Raw genomic sequence first — 25,747 nt, 5'->3', positions numbered from 1 at the left:
GAAGAAAGCCAGACGTCGCGGGAAATTCATCCGATGTGATGAAGAACCATGAATGGTCTATTATGCAGATACGAGGTATCCATTTCACTGAATAGAAAGAGAAGTAAATTATGGTTAACTAAGTCATACGATTTACTAAAATCGGTATATACGGCGTTCTTGCGAGAGCCACTAGAAAATGCTTTGAAAACATGGCATATAAACTCTAAGAGATACGTGAATTAGATTTCGCTTTCCGAAAACAATTGTGGAATGGAAAATTGTAAAATTCAATAGCAAAAGCCAGATGCCAGATGTAACATTTCGATCAAACAATTTAGGTAAGACACTCAACTTGGCGTTGCCTCTATAATTCTCAACGTGATGTCTATTTCCACATTTGTGAATTGGAATAAGGAAACTAGTCTTCCAACACAAAGGAAAAACCACATAGTATTATCAAACCAGAGCATGATTTGAGTATACATGATGGAATCCCATCAGGCCCAGGCGCTCAACTATACTTTCGAGACTTCAAACCATCTAAAACGTTGTTTTCTGAAATTTAGGAATCGAAATCGAGTTAGTTACCAGATAAGGAGACTTAACAGTTAAATCGGAATTAGCAGTTAAACAATTTTGTCGAAAAAATTCAGCAAAGAAATTTGAGGTTTCAACATGATCAGAAAACTCAGAGCCATTGAAAGAAACATCCGAGGAATATATGGAGATTTTTCTTTTGGAGTTGATAAACTTAAAAAATATTTAGGATTAACAACCAGTGAAGATTATATGAACTGAAGGTGTCGGCAATTATATTGATGCTCGTGGTAATTAGATCAATGTTTTGCCGCAGAATGAGGGAAATAGTAGTAAGCAGAACCACTTTTCCCAACTTTTCCGAAGAGTTTATTTTTTCTCTTTCTGTAATATCTATTTGTCTTGTTAAGCCATGGCGAGCATTCGCTTCGAAGGCGAGGTGGCTTGATCGAATATTTCCAGCAGAGAAATCAAGCATGATATGTGAAAGATGAGATTTAAACAGTAAAATATTACTTTTATTAAAGTCATAATATTTATTGGAGGAAACTGGACTTGGCACGTTTTTTTTTTATTTATTTATTTATTTATTCTACTTATACTAGAAACTCAACTAAACAAATAACAGACGAGTTCAATTGGCTCTTAATGCAAAACTTATATTAATTAATAATAAAATTTAGTATAAGCATAATAAAACAAATAAGAAGAAAAAAAAAGAAAAAGAAATAAGAAAAAAAAAGCATGTACAATATCAGCATAGGGGCAAACTTACAACCGATACAGGACCAAATTGCAAATGAACCCCTAAACCATCGCAAACATGCATAAGCCTGGCAACCGATAATAAATTGTCAATAATTCATTTTCGAAACGTAACGATTTTTTAGGATAAAAGTTGATTTAAATACGACATAGGTAAATCGCGAGTACTAAGCAATGTTGCTTTAATGGACTTTAAAGAGTCCGATAACGAGAATAAGTGGTAGACGTCATTTAGGTTCTTGCAAACGACTCTGAGCGGATTGAACAGCTCATAATTAAACTTACACTGACTAAGCTTAACCAAGATAAAGTGCCTGGAGAAGCGGTTAGGGACATTAAAGCTTATTTCCCCGTTTCTCAAGAGACGGTAGGGAAAGCAGAAGCAACCTATTTTCATACGGAGGAAAAGAGGCAACCGGATCTCAACCCAAATTTCTAAGGGCAAACAGCAAGAATTGCTTTTGAACAGATTCAATTGAATCTACGTAGCACCTATATGAAGGAGACCACACAACTGAGGCATACTCGAGTATGGGTCTAACCAAACACATGTACAGCCTTTTCGTAATATAGGGATCATCAAGCTCTTTGGACCACCTTTTTATAAAACCAAGCGCGGACCTAGCTTTGCTAATCGAGAGCTCAATATGCAAGTTAAAACGTAACCTATGGTCAAATAGAGCGCCTAAATCTGTAATCGAATCGACGTCCTCCAACTTATGCGAATCTATGAAATATTGAGTAATGAATGACTTTCTTCTTGAGAATGAAAGCTTCTTACATTTATTCAGATTTAGTTTCAGCAGATTCAAAAAGCACCATGCAACAAAATTATCCAAATCACCTTGAAGCTGATGTGATTGCGATATAACAGAGAAGGAAGAAAACAGTTTCACATCATCAGCATACATTAAGATCTGGCTGGAATTAACCACCGATGGGAGATCGTTAATGTATAAACTAAATAAAATGGGACCTAAGTGACTCCCTTGAGGTACGCCAGACGTAACGGGGAATTCATCCGAGGTGATGAAGTTAAACAAAACCCTGAAGGATCTATTGTGCAGATAAGAGCTTATCCATTTCACTAAATAGGGTGGGAAACAAGAGGCTTGGAGTTTAATGGTTAACCATATCAAATGCTTTGCTTAAATCAGTGTAAATAACATCTGTGCGAGAGCCGCTAGAAAAAGCCTTGAAAACATGACAGGTAAACTCTAACAAGTTGGTGACTGTAGATCGCCCTTTCCGAAAACCGTGCTGGTGCGGAGAAATATACGAATTAATGGCAAAGGCCAAATGCTGAGTCACAATACGCTCGAACAACTTGGGCAAGACACTCAACTTGGCTATGCCTCTGTAGTTCTCAACAAATTGTCTACTTCCACTCTTGTGGATAGGAATAAGGAAACTACTCTTCCAACATGAAGGGAAAGCACCTAAGTACAAGGACATGTTAAAAATCTTTGAGATCACAACACATAACTCGACAGCGCAAGATTTAAGTACACATGATGGAATTCCATCAGGTCCAGGCGAACAACTGTATTTTAGAGAACTCAACCCTTTAAAAACATCATCTTCCGAAATAACCAAGTTAGGTATTGAAACCGAGTTAGTTATAGGATATGGGTAGTTTGCTGATAAATCGAAATTAGCAATCGAAAAGTTACGTCGGAAATACTCGGCAAATAGATTTGAGATTTCAAAATCATCAGAGGAATCAGAGCCATTAAAAGAAACATGAGAGGGATACGTGGAAATTCTTCTTTTAGAGTTAACAAATTTAAAGAAGCATTTAGGATTAGCAAACAGAGAGGATTTAATGAACTGAAGGTATCTGCAGTAATAATGACGGTTGAGGGAGTTAAATCTATGCCTCGCCACCGAGTAAGCGACATAGTCGAGCGCAGAGCCACTTTTCGAATATTTTTTGAATAGCGAGTTTTTTCTATTCTTGTGATATTTAATTGTCTTATTAAACCACGGAGGACACCTGCTTCGAGGTCGACAATGCTTGATCGGAACAGATGCAGCAATAGCTAGACTTAATGTATTGTAGAACGATGACAATAAGCTTGCAATGCTACCGGTTCAGAAATCAAGGGTCAAATGTGAAAAACGATGTTTTAGTAATACAATATTGATTTTATGAAAATCATAACAATTATTTAAAAAAGTTTGATTTGGCACATTAAGGCAATTCAACAAACCATCATTCATATGATGAAAGGAAATGCATATTGATGGATGATAAGGATCCTCAGGTAAACTAAAAGGTGGACAATGATTTACGTAAATCTCGAGAAAATTGGCAAAGCAGAGATCAAGCAGTCTACCATTACAATTAGGGGTACGATTATATTGACCCAAATTATGATCAAACAATTCACTAAAGAACACAACAGCCCTATCAGACGTTGAAGTAGGAACCAAACAGCCAGAATTATCAGTGTTACACCAAGTGACTTGAGGCAAATTGAAGTCACCCAATGCAACGACCAAATCGGTGGGTCGAGACCGCTCGGCCACTTCACAAATGAGAGCAGCGTGTTTCTTGTAAATGGAGATATCAGAATTTGGGGGAATATAGGAGCAGGTTATAAATAGATGTTTATCAGGAATATTCGCACGAATAGCGATAAATTTAACGTCAGGAGAAGTGGGAAATTCAATTAAATTGGACGTGACTGACGCAGATATGGCAATTAATACACCACCACCAATGCGATTCACTCGATCATTTCTAAAGACTTCGAAAGAATTATGAAAAAGTTACGACGAATGAAGATCGGGTTTTAGCCAAGTTTCAGTAAAGGCCAAACAGAAAAATTCCGTGCTCACTGAATTTAGAAAAGTGGAACGAATTTTTGAATTTAGGCCCCTAACATTTTGATAAATGAGGGACAGTGGGCCTGAAGAAACAATTAGTTTTTTGAAGGCGACAAGACTATTGCCTTGATATTACGGGGACGATCACGAGGGATAAATTCCTTAATTAAGGATCCTACTGGCCACAGTGGTTTGTTTAACAACATATCACTGTTTTCAGTCGGAACTAATATTTTAAAAGAGGAGATTGCCCTAGCTTGAGAAGGAGCCATTTTGAAGATGCTAACACGCTTTAAGTTGACTGATGGGACTTTCGTCGCCAGATAACTTTTTATGTTATCCAGCGAAGTTTCAGGTGCCAGTCCTGACACAAATATTGCTTTTCTGGGAGGAACTGCCGTCAAGCAAATGTCATTATTTGGAACAGGAGAGGGGTTCACGGTAGGAGAGTTTCGAGTTGGGGAAAATATAGATGGGGTTATCGCCATTGTACCTGCAGCTTGTGAGACTTGCCCAGTCTGGTGACCAACATTCACACGCGAACAGACAGGAGGAGAGGATGATTTATTTTTCTCTTCATTACTTTTAGGCGATGGCGCTTGATTAGAGTGAGTGGCGGCTCTGGGCGGAGATACCCTTGCCACTTCAGCGTAGCTTAAAACAGAAGGACTTGCCGGCTTGTTTGTAATTGTTTTGCTATCAACCGACTCAACAATATCGGAAACATTACTGTTCATTTTAGAGTTAGAGGGAGCGGTAACTTGTACCAACGAATCAGATTTGGAGAAAGCCAGAGGTGACGTCCCACACGCTACGCTACGAGTAGAAGATGAGTATCCAATAAAACGACACTCATCAAACCTAGACTTAGTGAGCTCAAACTTTTCCCACAAGCAGCCGAGATTTCTACTCAATTCCGAGAAACCATAACGGGTCTCCGTGAAAAGTTTATAAAAGTCAATGTCCCGCTGCCTACAGTCAGGACATGACCATCTTAAGCCTTTAGACGGGTCAGCGACTGCGTCAGCAGCACGGCCGAGAATACCGGCACACTTTGCATGACCAAAGCGCTCGCAGAGCCAACAAGAAACAAATCTATCAGAATCTGGGCCAGATTTCGCCCGACAAGGTGTATATAAACCCTCCATGTCCAGTCAAAAAGACAGTTGTGGATTATGAAGAACGGACACAAAAATCACTAAAAAAATCCTGAACATAAGAATTTATCAACCAAATTTTTGCAAAACTTCTCTGTTACGTTGACACTGTAACGAGAGATCAATAGCAACACAAACTCCAAACAGCGAAAAAAATAACAGAGAAAAAAGAGAGAAAACAAAAAAAAAGAGAGGTTTATATCAGAGCTCAAAATTTTTATTTTCAAAAATCAAATGAATCAAAGCGTAAAGGAAAAGTATTTCTTTTACTTTGAATTCACTCACTTTCTTCTCAAAATATATTATAAATTCACACACTATAAGGGAGAATAGCCACGAAATTCAACAAAAAATTAAAATATTAATTGCCGAAACAAAATATAGACGACTATAACGCGCAACAGAGTTGCCAGACTTTTAAATTGGTTCAAAGGACCTCAGCGATCGTCAAATAAACTAAAAGATAGAGAGCGACTTCCAACAATTGGCGAAGCAAAGATCTAATAGTCCGCTATTACAGTTTGAAGTGCGGTTGTAGTGAAGTAAATTAGGATCAAACAATTCCTTGAAAAACACAATAGTTTCATTAGATGTTAAAGCGGGGCCCATACAGCCAGAATTATTACTATAACCACTATACTAGACTTATTGCTATGTTCCCACAACGTCAAGTGACTTGTGGGAAATTCAAGTCTCCCAACGCTATAACTACACCAAGACGTTCAGACTATTCGGCTCGTCATAAATGGAGATATTTGCATTTGGAGGAATATAGGAGCAAGTTACATTTAGCTGTGTACTGTCAATTTTCGAACGAATGGCAATAAATTCAACGTTAGGAGGAGTAAGAAATTCAAACGGCACTGCAGCAGATATGGTAATTAAAACTTCACCACCACTGCGATCCAATCGATCTTTTCAGAAAGCCTGAAAACAACTATGAAAAAGTTCCGACGAATGTAAATCAGGCTTTAACAAAGTTTCGGTGAAGGCCAAACAGGAAAACTCCGTGCTCACTGAATTTAGGAAAGTAGAGCGAATTTTTTAGCTTAAGCACTTAACATTTTAGTATATGAAAGCTAATAAGCCTGAAGAAACATCTAGTTTTTGAAGGTGGCAGATTTACCGAAGTAATGCGTTGGAGTCGATCCCGATGATTGAATTCCTTAATTAAGGATCGAAATGGCCACAATTGTTTTTTTTAGCAAAATATCCATATATGTATTCGTTTAAAGAAACGACGATATAGCTCTAGGTTGAGATAGATAGCCAATTTGAAAATGCTTAAACGATTCAAATTGACGGATGGGGCTTTTGCAGCCAGATAATTTTTCATGTTAACCAAAAAGTGTCAGGCGGAGTCTTGACACGAATACTGCCACTCTGGAGGCTACTGCCGTGGAGAAAACGTTCTCCCTACTTAAAATAATGGGATTCGCAGGTGGAGAACTTTTAGTTGGCGAGAATATAGACGGGGTGACCACACTTTCACGTGCAGTTGCACAGATGTGCCCAGCAGGTGACCAGAAGACAAGCGCGAATAGCCAGGGGGAGAGGAAGATTTTTTATTTTTGTTAACATTTTTTGCAGAACCTGAATGGCACCCTTGGAAGGAGATACCTTTGCCACTTGAGCGTAGCTAAAACGAGGAGGGCTTCCCGACTTATCAGCGACTTTTTTATTAGCCGCCAACTCAACGGTAGCGGAAAGCATTAAGTTCTTTGTGAGCATGGATGGCGCACGCACATGAGTCGACGAATCAGATTTAGGCGAAGGCGGAGGTGAACTATCACACGCTATACTACAAGTTGGTCTCGCACAGGTTGGGGGAGAATATGAGTGCTTTAGATAAAGCTCACTGAACATTGATTTCCTTTTTCTAAACTTCCATATGTCTGAGAGGTTTTACGTGGATATGCTACCTTGTCGGTTTAAGCCCACGGTGCCCGATGATACTCGAGTTAAATTAGCGTAACCGGCGTCCTCCAAAGAGCGAGACTATCGCTATAAGCTAGGGGCCTAAACTGCACTGAAAAATCTAGATATGTTTATTTTGTATGACTCAATAAACCCATTCTGGTCACTGTTGAGGCCTATCATCATGATGCCCTCCGAAGGGACGTACCCAGCAGTCAGGACTCACACATTGGTTAACTGCTGCGTTCAAATTGGGGACTGGACATACACGCTTTCACCGCGGTTTTCAAATGTATCTGCAGTAAATCAATGCTGTTACCCGCAGGCACTTGTGACATAGTGAGTAGGCTTTTGAGCCCGATGGAGCTTAAATTTAGACTATAAAGCCCTTAGCCTCATTTTAAGCGACATAGTCACTCTTGGCTTTGGATTAATCATACAATCCCGGCTAGCCGGAACCAAATTATCCTTCTTCAAGATATATTAGCATCGGGTGTTACATCTGACATGGTGGGTGGTAGCAAGCTCTCGACTATTACTATATCAACGTGTTTTATGTAACCGGTTACCAACTGGTTTTGGTTAGTGTTTTCTTCATAGTAATAGCCTATAAGAAAAAAGTCCTTTTTCCAGTGACCCCCTAAGCGACCTTTCAGAAAACCTGTCGCCAAGCTATAGATAGTCCAGGTCTTAAAGTCTTCTTTGCAGGTCGGGAATGTTTGCAGGGATCAACAGGAGGAGGTGAGAGTTTCGGCACATCTCTGCTCCCCCAAAAGCACAATTTATTACTTTCCACACAAAGTAAGGGGAATTTTGCTTAGTTCAGAAAATCCAATCCTTGTCCCCGTGAACAGCTTATAAAAGTCAATATCTGCTTTCTACAGCCGACGTAATCCCTTCAAAGGATCAACGGCTGCATTTGCAGCAAAGGCATTGATACCTGCATACTTCATATGACAAAAGCGTTCGCAACAAACAAGAAAGTTTGTTTCGCACACAAAGATTATCTCTCATATTACAAGTAAACTTGGCGCTAATAAAGATATAATAAATAAAGAGAAATCCAAGAGAAAAAACTGTAGAAACACAAGAATTAAAAGAAAGAAACAAAAACACTAAGAAAAAGGCTTATTACGGAGAGCACCAAGTGCTGATCGCGAAAACCAAAACGAATATCACGACAAAACGATCAATATATTTAAATTAATTGAAAAGCTTTTGTGCAATAAGACAAGAAAAAGAAATTGTAAAATCGATTCGCACAAAGTAGAGCAGTACGACTACAACGGGCGCATAGTTGCCAGTTTAAAATAACAAAGTGTGAAATTAAAAAAAAATCAGAGTGGAAACAAAGAATTTAACAAAGTTATTCGTCGTCACCTTTGAAGTCACTTGAGATCTAACGAAAAGGAAATCAAGCTTTTTAGTTTCCAGCTTTAGCACCTTGTTGTACGATCAGTCGATGTAATTGTTGGATGGTCTCTTGATGACGTCTTTTATTATCGATTCAGTTCTGGAGCTTGTGTTAAATGACGCCTTGTTTCCTTGGCTTTCATTGTAGCTGCAAGTAACAAGAATGACACATTATATTTTAAATAATAAATCACATACATGCAGTTATTTGCGCTTCTTAGTTGCACTCGGCATATTGCCCTCAGTCGCTATATTCATTACTTTGGGGCTACTAAACGCATAAAAACAATTAAAAATAAACAGAAAAGTAAACATTAAAATTTCACTCGCCGCGCTACAGTACTGATGAAGCAAAATGCATCACTGTCCAAAGGTTTCACCAAGCGCCAAATTTTAGCGCACTTTCAACTTCCTCAACTGCTGCCTTTAAATTTGATAACTTCACATAATTTTTCCTTCTTGACAGTCAATTCTACTTCTGCCTTCGGCCCGCCTCGTATTTGCTTCAATCGCAAATAGAACATAAAAAACTTTTGAAGCGATTGTAAGATGGTACAAACCATTGCCAACAATCTTGCATTTAATGTCCTTTCTTTTAAATCTTAATTTTAATGGTAGTGATCATTAGATTTTCAGTTTGTAAATTTTTAAAAATGGCCACTGGGACAAAAGTAATGAATATGTTTAGTTTAATAGGAGAACCGTTATTATCATTGTGGCGGCGAGTAAAAGCGTGCAACCACGAAAAAGCGTGGCTTCATTGTTTTAGGAAATTATACAATTATTAGCTTTGTCAATTCAAAAAATTCGCTAAAAACTGTTTATACAATTTGTTCTTATAATAGATAATTTTTGAAAAAAAAATTTTTTTTTCATATTCCCATTAATAGTTGGTTTGTCTCAAAAAGAAGAATATGTGTCATTTGTTGGATTTTGACGGCCAAAATTAAATATAATCAAAAACTCTCTTTTTTCTGCTTTTTTATTTATAAGTGAATGATAGCAATGAAATTGACACGAAAGTTTTACTCGACCGGAATCAAGACTTTTATAAATTATCGGCCTGCATTACGCACACTAAATGTGTCCTTAAATGATCTATACGATGTGTTGTTGTTTTATTATAAACCTTGATTCTGCTAACTTTACAACTTCCTTGTTTTCTCTCTTTTATTTGCAACAGTTTTCAGCTGACAGAGACGCCATAGCCGTATAATACTTTGGGTTCTTGCTACAATCGCACTACTACCGGCAACCATTTTTAGTGACAGCATTCGTTAATGGGTCAACTGAACCTTCGCTTAAGTAAAGGCCATGCTCGGTCTTCCTTAAGAAATTTCAGTGACGGACTCGATGTTGCTCTGCTCACGTTTTTTTTTCCGTCTATTCGTAGAGGAGGTTTACAGTGTAGCATGTCATAAAAGAGACAAAAGTGTCTAACAAGACACGTTATTGTTTGTGGTATATCATATCACCGAACACCTTTAAAGCGATGCCTATAAAGCTTCCAGCAAGTCTACGATGAAGTGCTGTAATGAATAGTAACATTAACTTAAAGGAAAAAAAATTTTTTTTTTAAATATCGATCTTAGGCTGAAAAAAACTTAATAAAAGAGAACAAAATTAGCTTAAATTGTTCTATTGGATCATCCGAGTTTTGATTAGAAGAGTTGTCTGCTCTATTATTTATTCTTCGTATAATGCTGTCAATTTATTACCAATTCTTTTGTTATTCTTAACAGAGACTTTTTCTTTGTGCATCAAATGTCGTGCATACTTATGGCCGATTTGATGAATTTAGCATCATCATCTAATATCACTCATCGAGTTCTACAAATTTACTGCATAGAATAATATAATGCCTCAAACATAAATGATACTTCTCATAACATTAGAAAACATGAAAATCCATGAAGCAACTCTTTTTAACGTTTCAAAATAAAGGGCACTGCATTTCCTACATGACCAATGTGTGGTACCCTTATATAGTAGAACTTTACATCTCAATTTGTTCTAAAATATAGGCCATTGTCCAACGCAATGTTTTCGTGCGTCCGTAGACGGCAATGACTGAGCAGAACTTCTATTACTAGGGCGACCTCTTTTGTTGCCATTGATATGAGATCCCACATTGCAAAGCCAAATCATTGCGCAACCGATATTTGGTAGCTGTTTACTTGGAATTGCCTTTGCAATGAAGTTTTTTCATAAGTACCTACGAATATATTTCGGCTAGGTTCAATAGAAGATCCAATACGCGGAGGTACCATTTGCGGCTTTTTCTCTTATTTATTGTGTGTATTTCTCTTTTTATTGTATTCTAATTTTAAAACAATTAGAATAAGATTTTGTATTAAGATGTACTAAATCCGACTGTAATTTTTTTTAGTTGGATTTCATGTATAAACAAATAAATAAATAAATAAATAAATAAACTAGACTAAATAATCTAATTTCTATTTGCAAAAGTCTTTGCAAAGATATAGCGTTAATTATTTACCTAACTTTCCTTAGTTAGCGCTAAGGCCGTTGGTAAATCAGACGGAGGAAATAGAAAAAGAATGTGATACAGTGGTTTTCTTAAACCAGTAATGAAAGCCCGAAGTGCGTTTTATATTTTCCAATTTACGGTGCTAAAACTCTACCATATGTCAGTATCGCTTTGCTTCTTAGTAATTAAAAGTTTCTTTCAACCTTATCCTAGAACTGAGAGACTATTGAAAACTTTGTATTAACATGCTGAAATCGGTCGTTTATCAACATATGTAAAATGTAACCTAGCTATTGCCGAAAAATTGATCAATGTACTGAAGCATGTCAGCACGAAGCCTGACTGATCCTTAATTTTATTTCTAATTATTGCCACTGCCTTATAGAGTTTGCAACTACCGTCGCACTTGTCAAAAATTTGTTATGCATGTAATTCTCTAACTTCCCGTTAAAACCGTGTAACGATTTCACAACATTAATAGATTCATCACATTTAACTCAGAATAATATCTCTGCCTCTTTGTATACTTTCACTTCTGTCCCCGTTATTGAAAGAGATGTTAGTTTATTGGACAGTTAATTTATGTTCTTATTAAAGTCAGAAAAAAATGAATTGCACTTTTTAATAGCTGCGATATTTGATGTACATTTATTTCGTTCGACGGACGCACGTGCCATTGCTGAGCTAGCTAGTTTGGGAAATAAGAGGGGTTTGAAATTTTTGTCCCACGACACTCCACAGGTTACAACTAAAAGAAATACACGTGCTTTAACGCATGCAAGGACGGACGCAACTTACTTACTGGACGGACTGATTCTACGGCCTGGGCCACTATTTACCCTGCCCTACCTACCATTGGAAACCTCGAAGTTGGGTCCGATAACTTTTAAGCTACTTTACTTTCAACAAAAATTTATTCAATACAATTTTGAGTTTGTTTTAATAAAGAAAATTCGTTATTAGAAGAGATTTTATATTGATTGTGATTGCATATAGTTGTTATACACCCACTTTGAAGTGTGAGAGAATTATGAAAATTCAGCATAATTCTTTTGCAAAAAGAAAAACGAGAATTATGTCAGACTTCAACTGGCTGATAATTGCATTTCGTGATGCAATACGACGGTAGGCGCCCTAATGAAAAAAACCGTAAGAATTATTATTTGCTTACGCTAGCATTAAGATACCTGTAAAATTTATTATAAATGGCTATATCAAAGCTTAATAAGCACTTCACATAGCCTTTCATTCGCTAAAACTTAAAAAGACTTTCCATCGGCCTAATATTATAGATAGGAACTGCTTCTAGCCGATCTTAGTATTGGCACTAAAAGAAGCAGATTGACTTGGCGGACTGAAGCCGAGCAGCATGGGAAAGTATTCCACGACAGCACTCTGGTCACATATGTAGAAAGATTCATAGGGAATCTTTCTAACACTGTATAGGAATAAACGTTATAACGTTCACTACCTAAAGTATTGAGCTATTTTTTTTTTTTTTTTTTTTTTGGTATGTTGAACAGAGATGGACTAAGCCAATAGATTTTTGGTATGTTGAACAGAGATGGACTAAGCCAATAGATTTTTGGCTTAGTCCAAAGTATTGAGCTATAGCCTATAACATTATGTTCTCCAACAACAAAGCTAAATTCGTTACAATATTAATAAAATTGTTTTTACATTTGCTTTATATTTTTTTGTAAAAAAAATATTTGATATATATATGTACATAAATTTCTTTTATTTTCCTCATTTAGAAGAATAATCAAGTGAAAGTTCAATTTACATTTATTTTTTTTATTATCATTTATTACACTTTTATACACTTTTACTTTTCAGATTATAACACCCACATTTTTGTACCAAACTTACATAGTAAGTTAAACAAAATTTCACATATCAATTTCTTTTTTACATATCTATAAACGTTTAAAATCTCTTCGAATTTTAAATATTAATATTAAATTCAGTATATTAATTCAGTGTTCAAAACGAACAACCTTTAGTTGTTAATTTATAAATGAATTGAAAACTTTTTATGTGCAACACAAGCACATCAACATTTAGTTATTTTTATAAGGACGTTATCGGTAACACAATCGCTTTCAGATAAAAAAATTGCTTTCACATTCGTTACTATCTTCCCTCAATTACAAAGTACATCATTTTTCTTCCGATATGGCATTGTCAACTTTTCATTCACAATGTTTGCCGTTTTCATTTTAGTATATTGTAATCGATAATTTAACATAAGGCATATAATGGCCTACGATAATAATTGAGTCGATATTTCAGACATTTTGCAAACACGCTTAAATCACAAAAGTTCGTTTAAAGTGTTTATGCTGATTATTCCAAAGACATATTTTTAAAAAAAAACTTTCAATTTAATTAATTACAATTAAATGTACTGTTCAGACGAAATCGTGAATGTCAATACCATTTTGGTTGTTTTTTTGTTTTTTTGTTTTTTTTGTTTTAGTACTCATATGCCTTTTCAATAAAATATATTATTATTATTGTCTTGTGCTTTGTCATGTAAAGAAGTCTTTCCTTGTGCTCCTGCTTTATCATCTTAAAGGGAAAAGGTTTTGATTAAAATATCATAATTTAAAATACTATACTCGCTTTCTCATAAGCAAGTAACTTGCAACATCTACATGTACAATAGGCTTAATTCTCACCTTTTCCACACACAAAATTTGAGCTCTAATGCGTTTATTATTGCGAGCAATAAAAATTCTACACCAATCTTCGTGAAAATTTTGAAAAAAACCGTTTCAGCGCAATATTCAACAATATTTTTTTCACGTTCACACTAATATTTTCGATTCCTTTTAAATAATTCATTTAAAAGGTTCGAAGTTTTTGTTCTCAACACGAATTTATTTTATGAGAAAAGTATTTTTATTAATATTTTCACTATTAATTTTAAAAATATACGTTGATTCCGGACAATAATTTTACTTTTCTTTACATTTGGATATTTTTTTTTCTTTCAATTCTTTCACCTCTCACTCTTCCTCTTCTTTTGCGGATTTTTCTTTCTTTAGGCATACCAATCTCCTAAGCTGCCAAATTTTGTTAGTAATCATTTTTCGTCATTGAACTTACCAACCCTACCTTCTGTAACGCTACAGGGTTGTCTTTCTAAATAAACGGAACGAAATACAAATGTTATGCCATCTGCAATAAAAAAATTATTAATAAAATAAAAAAAAATATATAAATAAAAATGTCTTGCTTGAAAAAAAAAAAAAATGAATTCCATGATTGCTTGAAAAATACAGCTACCTTGTGATGTTTAGTACCGAAGAAACCTCATTTTACCGCCCGCAAAACTAAATTTAACCTTAAAACCTCATAATTTTCTGCACATCACATCATACTACATCGATAATATCCAGAATGTTAGCCACAACTATACCTATCCTTACGTTCCGTGATAAAAATCAATACATATCTGCGAGACTTTATGTATATATATTTTTTTTCAATGCTTAAACTATCTTACAGCAAATCATTATCATAGTTGTTATTTACTAATGAATATTGCCTGCTGGCTACAGACAAATATGTACGCAATACGTTCGCATTGACTTCATCATCTGTCTATGGTGGACACCATACAAATGCGAACAAACAGTTTCATAAGTGATCTTTGCTTTTATATGCTTGTTTAATAAAAGCACGAAATGTGTATTAGTCGTGAATGTTTTTCAATACATCTCTCTTATTTAATCGTTTAGGTAGAGATCATTTCTTTTATCAATTATGACGCTTATATTATAATATGCATACAACTGGACTGTTTTATAATATGTAATTAGAAATGTTCCGTATGTATATGTATAATCAAAAAATATCCTAATGTAGAGACGGTTGCTCAATAGATGCACTTTTATAAAGGCGAATATGATATTAGCGCATATAAAGGTGATATTAGAAAACCTAATTTGTTGTAAAATATTATTGATCCCTTATAATATTGTATTGAGTGGGCATATACACATACATGTATATGTATTTATTAGTCGTATTAAAACATATTATTTCGGTGGTCTAACGTTATTTTCTACCCCTTACTGCTTTATTAGTTCCGACAATATATTATATTGTCATAATCATTAATTCGTTAGGCCTAATGATATCGCAAAAATATATATAAGATCCATGCATATAAACTTATAACTCTTATACTTAGTTATTATAGTAACTAACTCCCTAATAATAAGAATTTTACATCATTATGCATCCATTTTGTATCATAATTCCCCTGCAATGATAGTAAATGCCTCTTATTATTATTATTTTCTACTTTTATGAATGCTCGCTTTGGGTATAATTATCTTATTATATATTCCAGCGCTGTGTGTCCGTGAAATAATGAATTGTGCGAGGTATCACAATTCTGGCTATAATGGTATAAATATAGCGACGAAACGTATGAATTTCCAGGTCACAAATCTAACTGTGGCAAAATTATACCTGAGCCGCTCGCTCGATTGACCATCCCCCTCTACTTTCTGGCTTAAGTTTCCAATTATAGTGCATCTGCTCCAAGGGCGAAGCTTGGGCCACTAAAGTCCAATTTATTGTCGGTCGTATTTGAGGGAAGATAGGAAACGCAGACGGGCAGTGGATTATCGCAATACATCGGATAGGATTATATCGCATCGTAAGGTATTGAATAATCACGTTACAAACTTCATGTTATTAGTAACGCTGGTGCAGCTATGGTTGAGTACTTTCCGTTGGGCGCGAATTGTGACGTCTTGATTGATGGTTTTATTTTTTAGTTTGTTTAAAAAAGACATTATATTAAGTTCACATTTTAGTAATCAGAAAACGTGTTTCTTCTTTGCGAATAAGTGTTCTTGTTTTCTAACTGTCCAACTCCCTTTTTTTCTCTATTGTGTTTATACGCCTAAATGTATTAGCTGACAGACATGCCAGACCTATACATTACTGTTTTCAAGTTCTTACTAAAACCGCACTGCTAATGACAACCATTTGTGGTGACAAAATTCGCTTATGTGTTAACTTACTTACTGAAATTTGTTGCAATGTTGGACGACAGCAACAAAATTTCTTTTCCATGCTTGATTCAATACATTTGTTAAATAGTTTACATTGCTCTTTTCACAATTGTATTCGAAACAGTATTTAATGATTTAGTAAATTAACGCTTACGTAATATATGTGTAAAGATCGCATTGTTAAGTGAACTGTTCATCTTTTCTTTTTTTCTTTTCAAATGAAAGAAGTAATCGCCACAATATTTGCTTTTTTAGAAAATGATAGAATTAACAACAACACTATTTCGCAAGCGCAAGTGTTCTTTCATTCGAGCGGTAAAATGTATTGTTTATATGATCATTATTACGCTTATATCTTGAGCATTAGAGATATTCATACGCTCTAAATTTGTGCAAATCACATGCGGTGTAAAGACACTTTTACATATCTTTCAATCTTCAGTTCTAGAAAAATAAGCCTTAATGTTTTTTCTTTTCTTGTTTCTTCTTATAAAAAACACAACCTATCGGAGCTTGAGCTAAGCCCGAACCTGCATTGACCAAGCGAAGCTTCATCAACTTCATTCTTCACCACCGAAAAACACACTACTCGAAATAACACACTACCACAAAGTAGCGAAATTGCCATATGTTACAACATATAGCGCCTAATTATGAAAATTTTTTTGCATTTGTATTTAATTGTTTTTAATATGACCGAGATTCCACATAAAGCATCATCGCTAGTATTTACCTTTTTATAGATAACATGGAAATCATAATCAAGTAATTGTAATCTAATCCGTTTTAGTCTTTCCTGTGCGTGAAGTTTCCGATTGTCCGATCTACGAGGACGGTCAATTTCTTTCTATGTATTTTGAAAAAGGTGATACCATATAACAAATAATTCTTTTTCAGGGATTCATTCATTTTTTTATGTGCGTTTAATGATCTAGTTACATAGGATATCGGGAAGTCATTACTTATTTCTCCTTGAGAGAGGATAGCATCAAGAGCTGTTTCGAAAGCATACGTAGTGACAATGAAAGATTTATGACCGATATTGGAGGATTGCGGTTTCATTATTTTTGGGCAGAGATCGTTAAATGCTGTTTGGCCTTTGTATGAAGAGACGCATTTAAGATTTTTTTAATAGCGTTTCAAAGTGGTAGCAATTTTATCAAAATTTTCAATGAAAGCTCTATAATAATTGCACAAAACTGCAAAGCATCATCTATCGTCGTCTGTGTCTTTGTGGATAGAAATTTTTGATGACTCTGAAGGTAGGTTACAGGAACTGTAATGTGATTTGCAAGTATTTCAGCAATATATCAGATGAAGCAGAGATCAACAAGCGTATGTTGATGTTTGATTAATAGTTGGTTTCTTTATTTAAATGAAAGGTTTTATACAACTCTTAAAGCTGAAAGAATAACGATAAAAATACGAAAAGAATAAATGCGAAAGCAAAAATGTAAACCCGCATAATTAGACCCGCTTAAAGAGACAGCTTGACTTGGCGCATCGAAGCCGAGGTTAGGTAAAACAGTCAACACTCCTCGTCTCGCCTTAGAAGTATTCACAGGGAATCCTCCCAAACAAGAAATAAACGTACGCTGCGTTACATTAATGTCTCCACCACAATGGTGATTTCTCCACAATTGAAATCACCAACACAATAAGTCACTCCCAATCTTCAAACACATTACACTATTTAATGCACTTAGACAATTGCAAGATGTACGGTAATCCACATGGTTATCTACCATGTTTTTCTTGGGAAAAAATAACACGAGCGACGGGAACAAAAGCTACAAATTGAATATTGTCACATGTGAAATTATGCCAGCAGCCTTTTTAGTACTTCGTGCACCTACACTGCACTAATCAAAACAAACTGAACAAAACTTTGTCAATATTGCCAATGCAATTATGTATATAGATAATATTCTTAAAAAAGAAAAGGACATCGAGTACGGGAAGTGCGAATTTACATGACTCCTACTTGGATGAAGAAACGTACCATCGATTTTTCAGAGGACTCTAGACGACATCGTTTGAAATTACATTGAGAAGATATCCTAAGTCTATGTAGACGATATGATCATCTTTGGCAACGACGACGAAACGCATCCGAAAACATAGGCAAAATATTTCGAATGCGTTAATCAGCCAATGTGAAGGTACAGCTTGCTAAATGTGAGTTTTTAAAAACAGAAGTAGAATATTTTTACTTTCTAATATTTTCGGCAGGAATACGCGCAAATGTGCACAAAGTTGAGGCAATTAACAACTGCCCAAGCCCAAAAATGGTGAAGGACTTAAGGTCATTTCTACACATATCAGATCTTTAGCGCCGCTTTATCAGTGACTATGCTAAACTAGCAAAGCCCTTAGCAGGTTTTTCAAAAGAGGAAGGAGGACGAATGCAAAAACAATCTTCACCAAGGTATCAATAAAACTGGATGACAAAACATTAGAGGCGATTGATAAAATAAAGAAAAGATTAACATCAGAAAATGTCATGCTAGCATACCCCAACTTCCAAAGGGAATTTGATCTGACGACAGCTGCCTCAAAATACAAAATGGCAGCTGTGTTAGAACAGGGTGGTAGAGCAATAACATTCACCTCCAGAACTTTAAGTAAGCCTGAAAAACATAATCTCACAAACGATAAAGAGATATTCGCTATCAAATGGACATTTAAAAGTCTGAGGAACTACATTTATGGTGCCGAAAATCTAAAGATTTTCACGGACGATTAGTCTCTGACACGCACTTTAACCACTGGAAATATAAACAACAAAATTAGACGGTGGAAAGCGACGTTAGAAGAATATAACCACGAACTGCACTATAAACATGGAAGGAGTAACACAGTGGCCGACACGCTGTTCAGACCTCCACAAGGGATACTAGGAATATGACCTGCAGGCGCAACACAACACAGTAAGGAAGCTTCCCCGCGAAGCCTGATTTAACATACAAATGCTCCAAAAATTCGATTGAAGGATCAACTCATCATAGAGCCAAGCCAAATCACATCAGATGAATCATTTTCCTAACGTACCATACGCACATTATATTAGAAGCATTTCTGAATGCAATGAGATTGGAAGAAATCGACAAGAAATGTCTAAATCAATCAGTCATAAACCGCATAAAAACGACTGACCAAATACTGCGAAAAATACAAGAGTTATATTCCACAAGAATTCACAAGTTAAAGGCGCTCCAAACACGGAGCATGGTCAGTGGCGTTAACCAAAACTCATGGCAGGAACTGGAAATGATAAACGAATATAACATAGAAATGCCGAAGATTGGAGAAATCTGCGATATTAAATTTCGCAAACATATTGTTCGTGGCATATTTGTGTAAGCAAACTATCAGCTATGTTTCCCTCAAACAAACGCAACGTAATACATTAATAATTCATGGGTTAGTTTAAATTAGTTACAAGTTGTGCCCTTGTCGCTTGTATGTGTTATATACAAGCTGTAGTAAGTGGTTTTATCATGCATATCTGTTCATCAGATTTCAATAGCCTTTTTTTTTTCTTTCAAACACTAAACATCTTGCTATTACATTTTTTTTTTTTTTTTGTTTGGATTGTTGGGTGGAGATGGACTAAGCCAAAGGATTTGTGATTATTATTTGGACATATAAGCCACAAATCTATTGGCTTAGTCCATCTCTGTTCAACATACCAAAAAAAAAAAAAAAAGGATTTGTGGCTTATGTGTTCTCTTGCTATTATATTATCGTTTCGTTTGGCTTACAAGATAAAATAAAACAAACACGCTATGTCGTTGGTTCGTTTTCCTTTTTCGTTCGGTTGATTTTCTAAGTCATAATTTCGTATCGATTTTAATCGCGAAATTCTGTCATCATATGTACAAATAAACAAATATATTAAGCAATGAATTTCACGATGATTCCGAAAGCGTCTTAATACGAATGTACACTAACATTCGCCCTATCAGTGTTCGATGCCAGCCCTGGTCGACAAAAGCGCAGTGCTTCGTATATTATTCCGCCACTGCTTGACGTACTCTTCGACAACTCGGGATCAAAACCGCAGGCACGTATTCAAGCGTTAGTATAGCTGAAGCCATATCAAAGTTCTTGGTAAAATATGGGTCACTGAATTCTTTAGGCCGCCTTTTTTAGACTCCAGGAAAGATGTAGCTTATTCAAACGAAACCTTAATATAAATATCAAATTTAAGTCCTGGATCAAAAACAATACAATGCAATCAATCTGTAAAATTGGAGAAATTTCTCAGGAGGCGATTATTAATATGATACTAAGAGGGCAATGTATTAACCCACGCAAAAGATATCTTTCCAGTTTTCTTCGATTCAGCACCGTACCAATGATTACACAACATATGTGTAGGCTCTGACTGATGAACTAAGGAAGTTTAATACCTCATAGTGCGTCAAAGGAGATGGAAAATTTAAAGTCGTCTGCAAACATTAACACATGGCGTTGTTTAATGCATTCAAAAAAGTCATTCATAAATAATATAAAAAAAAATCAAATCAAAATAGTAATTGGGAAGAATTAACAAACCGCCTTGGGTAGATAGGTACAAAAAAAGACAATCATATTATTCGAAAAACCAAGACGATATAACTTACAGATTATCAAGACCTGATTCACTCTGTCGTAATATTGGAGAACAGCGGAAGGAACACAACCACGACCAGGAAAGCTGGAAAGCTCTAAAGTTCCGCTACGAAGATATCGTCTCCGGAAAAGAACACATAGGGAAAAATATCAAATGAGTTTATTGAATAGTTATCCGACGGAATATTGGAAGATTGGCAGACTTTGTCAGAAAAATATATCCAATTGTCAAACCTCATAACAGAAGGAAACCCTCCTACTCTATGTTAACAATTTACTAATTTAAAAATTTCCTTAGGATTTCTAAGAAAATTACTTCTCATTGCTTCAATAAAATAAGAACAACTAGTTGTGTTCAGAGTATTATAATCTCGTCTAGTGCTAGAGTATAACGTGTAATGTATGATCCATTAGGATGGAATCTTTTAACTAGCCAAACCACACAAATAAAATATTTGCATGCATGTGAGAAAAAAGCATATAAATTAATTTACCACCATTCAGCGCAAAGTTCTTTTGTATTTTTTGTATCACTGATGATACGTTTGAGTAAAAATCGTTATCCGCCAGCTGTTGATAGCCAACAGACTCCTAAAGTAAGGGCTAAACGGATCATTGGAGGATTCTTTTTATGCCATCACTCACATCAATTTTTCCTAAAGGATTTTCAAAAGCTTTCCTGCATATAACAATACGTATATATTCACTTACATTGTTGACAAATATATAAAATCATTTACTTACATATTTTCGGATAACATAAGACTATTTAAAGCGTGCAGCAGAGCGCTTCTACGTATTAGAAGATTTCTTTTCCGCCAATTTCGAAGTTCTTATATAATGTAATAGAGAAACCATTCCCCCTCATGTATGTCGTAGTGTGATCGCATATCAATATATGCATCCACTTTTAAGTGTGACAGAATTATGCAAATTCAGTATAATTCTTTTGCTAAAACAAAATTGAAAATTATGTCACACTTAAACTAGCTGAGAATTGCAATACGATGTCAGACGCCCCAATTAAAACAATTATTATTTGTTTACGTTAGCATAATTTATTGTAATAATTTGTGTATAAATAGCCAGGTAAGAATTAAATAAAGTTAATTGTCATAAAGCAATTCAAAAAAGCGTTTTATTCGCTAATGATCAAAAGGCGTTCCATCCGCCTAAATTTCATAGGGACTGTTTCTTACCGATCTCGATTGGCATTTTATGAAACAGATCAACTTGGCGTTCTGAAGCCGAGCAGCGTAGGGTATTCTATTAAAACACAGTCACACTTGGCAAAGATTCATAGTGAATCTTTCCATAAATAAACATTTATCCACTCCAGTCAATATAACATATATTACAATATATTTCTCAACAATACTTGATTATTTAATAACAACCTTTTTTTGTTTTGTTTAGTAAAATGGATTATGCCAGTTGATGATAAGAAGAATATACTCAGTAGAGTGATGATTTTTATGATTTGTTGCTCCTTCGCGCTTTACCAATGATGGCCACAGTATGTGATAAAAATATTGATGATACACAATTCATTGCAAACTTTGGTAAACTAAGATTAATAATTAGCCAATTGGAGTGAAAAACAAAAATTAAAACAATTAGTTTACTTAACCTTCACAAATCTACAAGATTTTGTTTGGGTTCAGCTGTTTGTAAGTAAACAATTTTGTTCGGTGTTTATTTCATTTTCAATTTACAACTATTTTTCTCTATAGATACAACACAACGCTAACGCAAAACGTGAGCAATTTTGCTTATGCCAGTTTTGACACTTTTGAGAAGGCGTTTTTCACACCTATTGTGCATACATATAGCTAAAAATCGAAACTCGAAAATGAAACCAATTTAATGCTATACATAATCAATGCCCTGATGCTGTAACCATATATGTTGCTGACTGATGCCAATGTGCTCTCTGAGATACGGCAAATCGAGAGACAATGATATTTTTGTCGCTTGTATTGGGCGTAAACCAAGAAACCAAGAAAAATTACCACAAAACTTTCTTTCACTGTTGCATTTGTAAAAAATTAGCGTCAAAAGAAAAATATGTACAGCTATTAGAATTGAATTGTGTTGTGTGAAATCAAGTTTGGTGAATAAATTTGTTAATTGTGAAGAAGAAGTATTTGACTTTTTTTAAATCTAACCAAGGAGATGTTAGCGAAATCTTTGTAGAGACTATATATTTCCGTTATGCAAAGCAATTAGTTTATTCATTTTACACTATTTTATTTCCGCGGCATCCGCCTGAGTGGCCGAGTAGGCAAGAGTCTCGACTATCAACGCTATGGTCGTGGGTTCAAATCTCAAGTGCCTTAGAGTTTTTAATAAAGCCGAAAGCCTTAGATGCTAATGCTTTTAAGAGTTTAGTCTAAGAATTTATTCTCTGGCTAAATTTATAATAATAATAATAATAATATTTCTGCGGTATTTTAAAAAGTTGGTTTGATTAAAATCCAATTAATAATACCAAAAAGTTAAATATAAAAACAAAAAAGAGGAATTTCATTTTCAAATCCTACTGTTGCTGGGAGTCCACTTTGTTGAGCATTCATCTCAAAGGTTTGTCGGATTGATTGCTATTCTACTTTTCTTCCTTTTTCTTTTTCTCTTAGCATTTCCTTTCGATTGTTCCGTCAATTTGTACATTGCTTCCAAATAGTTTTCATTTGTAGCCTTGCGTTTGGAAGAGCCAATTATCCTTTCAGAACTAACTGACATACTGACTCCTTGACGTATAAATTCTTTTATGTTTTGTTGCTGTGAAATAGTTTTGTTTACATTACAACAAGGCTTTGTTTTTGTTTCACATCTGTTTTATCTTATATATGAAGCTCTGAATATTCATTTCTATGGAGAATTCGTTCGATAAATATTTTGCTTTCGTCTCATGTGATAGATACGAGAGAGAGTACTTCACTGCTTTTGTGCATGGAGAATACAAAAGAAGGTATGGAATGAAGAGAATACATAATGGAAAATTACCTGGAAAGCGAGAAAGATAGTTGAATTTGTTTAATTGTTCAAATAAGCTCCTATTTTGCATAATACATGCAAACTCTAAGATTTCCTGTCACTTCTTCTAGTATTTACTTTTATATTATAACTTAACTTCGAATTCATATAATCAAAAGAAAAAATATTTTATCCCCATTTCGCTATTATTATCGTATCGAGATCATTGCCCTCTTTACAGGTAAAATGGTAAAAGCAGATCGACGGATTCTTACGCTGTATACTCGGATGAAACAAACTTGCTCACATTTTGTTGCAACAATGAAACATTTATGTGCATTTCACATGTACAATACTTATATTCGATTTCACTACTTTTCAACTTTAGTTTCGTAATAATATTCCCATGAAACAATGTATCGGCAAACTCTCAGATAACTAATTTTTACAATCTGTGGCTACTCAATTATTATCTAAAGAAACATTAAATACGACGATTAAAAAATATGAACTATGTTACGCCTTAAATTTCATTTTGAAGAAGTTTCCTGATAGTAAATAGATGCCCGGAGTATAGAGTTAAAAATTGTATTTATTTATTAATAATTTAATAATAGATATAAAACACAGTAATGTATAGGGGTTAGTGTGTAATAAATTATGAAAAATCTATCAAAATGGTTACGTCATCGCATTTGGTTTGGTAGGCTCACGTGCAGGAAGTGCATATGAATCAAAGTTATAATCATGCGATAATCCAATACAAAGTGAGGTTTTCTTCCCAAGATAATATGAAAGCAAAAACCTTGCACAATCCAAAATTTGCAATGTCTTGGCAAGCTGAACAGAAAATCAAAGTAAAAAAAAGAGATAAAAGCCGGATATATATTACCTCATAATTTGATTTAAATGTGCAGCAGCACTAGTATTAACCTTGTCTTATAGCATATAGTGCAATTATTATTATTATTATTATTATTATTTTAATTTTAGACTAATGAATTGAATTCTTAGACTAAAAAAAGAGACATTGAGCACTAGCAACACAGGCTAACGGCTCTAATTTAAAAAAATGGATATTAGATAATAAGCTTAGTAGTATTAATAAAGTAAAATATTGAATTGATATTCTGTTCTGAAACTGATTGTAGAATGTTCAAAGGGTTAATCGTTCCAAATGCAATACTTCTAGCCAAGGAAAAGTTGAGGCAGTCGCAGAGAATGTGCTTTATAGTAAGAGTTTGTCCACAACAGCAGATTGGGGGAGAAGACTTCTTCAGGATCCATTGGTGAGTTGCAATTGTATGACCAAGGCGAATTCTCGAAAATGTTTGGATCTTGGTTTTCTCAACATTTGTTGGATATAGAGGTGGAGTTAATTGAGGGTTAATGCAAGAGTAGTGTTGATGATGGTATTGTAAATATCCTTCTGCAATTTTCTCTTTAACTTTTCTTCCAATGTATCTTTGAAGATCCAACTTTTCCATGACATCATCCATAATTAGAGAAGCAGAAGCAGCATACTTTGCCGCTCGATCAGCCTGCTCATTTCCCAGTAAACCGATGTGACTTGGTACTCATAAAATTTTAATTTTTTCGTCGGGTGTAGTAATAATATTCCTTAATTTGTTGATGGTGCTCCATCTCGAAGTCGAAGGGTTCCGGGTAGCTTGTAATACAGACAAACTGTCAGTAACAATGACGGTTTTGAGTTTGTTTTTATGGGCAAGATTGGCAGCGTGAAGGATGAAAGTTGAAGTACTTTCGTGAAATATGTGGTTGACAAGAACCCATCCTGCAGCGTCTACCACCGCACAAGCGGAAGGCAGACCAGAAGATTTTGAGCCGTCTGTGTAAAAAAGATTCCAACCAGTACTCTCCAATACTTGAGTTTTTTCAGCTTTTAGATTCTTAAAGACGCAATTTGGAGTATCTTCTTTCTTGTGCATAGACAGTGAGATGTCAAAAGAGCAGTCTTTCAAAATCCAGGGAGGTTTAACACCAAAAGAGCGGAAAATTTT

At 35.0% G+C, this 25,747-nt stretch overlaps 1 protein-coding gene and 2 long non-coding RNA genes across 7 annotated transcripts in view; 2 read left to right on the top strand and 1 right to left on the bottom strand.

The window, feature by feature from the left end:
* The window catches only part of LOC119643667, a 104,553-nt gene extending 91,080 nt beyond the window's left edge, over positions 1-13,473 (top strand). The window contains exon 2 of the long non-coding RNA XR_005248371.1: positions 9,787-13,473. This is a non-coding gene — a long non-coding RNA (uncharacterized LOC119643667). The remainder of the gene's footprint in view (positions 1-9,786) is intronic.
* The window catches only part of LOC119643665, a 79,104-nt gene that overhangs the window by 32,978 nt on the left and 20,379 nt on the right, over positions 1-25,747 (bottom strand). Inside the window, exons 1-2 of one of the 4 annotated variants that reach the window (XM_038043062.1) lie at positions 8,802-8,867; positions 8,571-8,751 (exon numbers count right to left, since the gene is read on the bottom strand). The exons of 1 other annotated variant lie outside the window; for it this stretch is intronic. The gene's annotated coding sequence lies outside the window, so the exon portion shown is untranslated. Of the gene's footprint in view, positions 1-8,570; positions 8,870-16,146; positions 16,648-25,747 lie in introns of those variants that run through there. 2 more of the 4 variants (XM_038043065.1, XM_038043060.1) reach the window with 2 other exon arrangements.
* Positions 16,664-22,766, top strand: LOC119643666. Of its 2 annotated transcripts, none has more exons than XR_005248370.1 (4): positions 16,664-18,295; positions 18,366-19,492; positions 22,167-22,420; positions 22,484-22,766. It is a non-coding gene; the product is annotated as an uncharacterized LOC119643666 (long non-coding RNA). The 2 variants fall into 2 exon arrangements; XR_005248369.1 differs by having other exon boundaries at positions 16,664-18,311.

The sequence above is a fragment of the Glossina fuscipes genome, unplaced genomic scaffold, assembly GCF_014805625.2.
Source record: "Glossina fuscipes isolate IAEA_lab_2018 unplaced genomic scaffold, Yale_Gfus_2 61514, whole genome shotgun sequence".
Classification (NCBI taxonomy): Eukaryota; Metazoa; Arthropoda; class Insecta; order Diptera; family Glossinidae; genus Glossina; species Glossina fuscipes.
This window is presented reverse-complemented; position numbering and strand designations above follow the sequence as displayed.